The following is a 1,957-nucleotide window of genomic DNA, read 5'->3' on the forward strand; positions in this document are numbered from 1 at the left end:
ATATATATATATATATATATATATATATATACACGTATACAATTACGTTATGTATGTGTTATATGCATAACTATTCAACTGAGATGCGTATATGTATCCTTACACACACATGCACACATATAAAAGAGATGTGCGGGTGTAATTCTTCTTTTCTCTGTGTATTATGTATGAATTTCTTTTTTTTTTGTTCTTTTTTAATTTGTCGTTGTCGTCGTCGTCGTCATGTCATTTGCAGTCTCCGTCCACTTCGTCGGTGGATGTGCTGTTGTTAACGGTATTGTTGTTGCTGCTGTTGTTGTTGTTTTGTGTTTGTTGATGTTCTAGTCACTGACAGGCGCATGCATGTGTTTTGTATGGTGGAATTTGTTCAACGCCGCTTTCTCAATATCCATGCTCATTTCTATCTATCTACCTCTCTATATAATATCATACATTTATGTATAACATACATATACATATATACATATGGACGTACGCACACACTTATAGTGAAAGACGCGCGCGACGGTTTCTTTCTCACACTTTCTTCGTCTTTTCCTCTTCGTTCTTTGTGCTTTTCTTTCTTTCTCTCCTTCTCTCACTCACTTTTAACTGTATATCTATCACTCTGAGTTTCTGTTTGTCTTTCTGTCTCTCTACTTTTTGGCAACTCTTTCCTCTTTCGCTTTCTATTTCAGTCTGTACGTCTGTCAGTCTGTCTATCTGTCTGTCAGCCTCTGTATATTTACTTACAAACACACTTACGAGTGTATATAAAACCTTACATATGTGCATAAATATATATATATATGTATATATATATATTAACAATACTTCTACACCCAATATAACTGTTACATATGCATATGTGTGTGGGTGTTGGTGGGGTATTACTCTGTATGTGTGTATGTGTTAGTATGGTGTGCCAATATAAATATATATATCTATATATGTAAATATAAATATTTAGATATATTTCTTTATATATATTTATATATCCTCTTATTTTCGTCGTTGTCAAAGAAATTTCGGCAAAATTATTATTATTATTTTTTTTGAATTGTGTGATTCCGGGGAAATCTTTTGAAAATACACACTCCTCGATTTTGTAGTGGCAAACAGTTAACTCTGTCTTTAAGAATATTCCTGTTAATAGCAGTCAGTCTAAAGGGTACACACGTTACTTGTAGTAGTAGTGGTAGTAGTAGTAGTGGTAGTAGTAGTAGTAGTAGTAGTGCTGGTCGTATTATTAGTGGTAGTAATAAATGTAGTTGTAGAAATAGTAGCAGTGGTAGTATTTTTTCTGGTGGTGGTAGTAGTAGTAGTAGTATTAGTAGCAGTAGCAATTATAATGGTAGATGTAGTAGCATTTATAATGGTAGTAGTTGTAGTGATAGTAATTTTAGCAGTCGCATTAGGTAGGTAGTACCGACAGTAGTAGTAGTGGTAGTAGTAGTGGTGGTTATTGTAGAGGTGATAGTAAAATTATTATCAGATTATTATTATTATTATTATTATTATTATATCATTATTATTATTATTATTATTTGTAGTAGTAGTAGTAGTAGTAGTAGTAGTAGTACCAGTAGTAGTAGTATTAGTAGTAGTAGTACCAGTAAGAGTAGTAGTAGTAGCAGTTGTAGTGGTAAGCTTAGCAGTATTAATAAGAGTAATAGTAGACGTAAAGAAGCAGAAGTTGTAATAATCGTTTTATGTTGCTACAGTTATAGTTGTTATTGTAGTAGTAGTAGTAGTAGTAGTAGTAGTGGTAGTAGTAGTAGTGGTTGTTGTTTTTGTAGTTGTAATAATTATTTATCTCCTCGTTTTTTTTTTGTTTTTATTTTCATATTTTATTTAATCTTTTGTGTTCGTTCCGTTTCTGTAGGTTTTCTTTATGTAATTATCTGAAGTTCTCTCTCTCTCTCTCTCTCTCTGTATATATATATATATATATATATATATATATATATATATATAT

This window comes from Octopus bimaculoides, chromosome 19 (genome assembly GCF_001194135.2).
Source record: "Octopus bimaculoides isolate UCB-OBI-ISO-001 chromosome 19, ASM119413v2, whole genome shotgun sequence".
NCBI classification, from domain to species: Eukaryota; Metazoa; Mollusca; class Cephalopoda; order Octopoda; family Octopodidae; genus Octopus; species Octopus bimaculoides.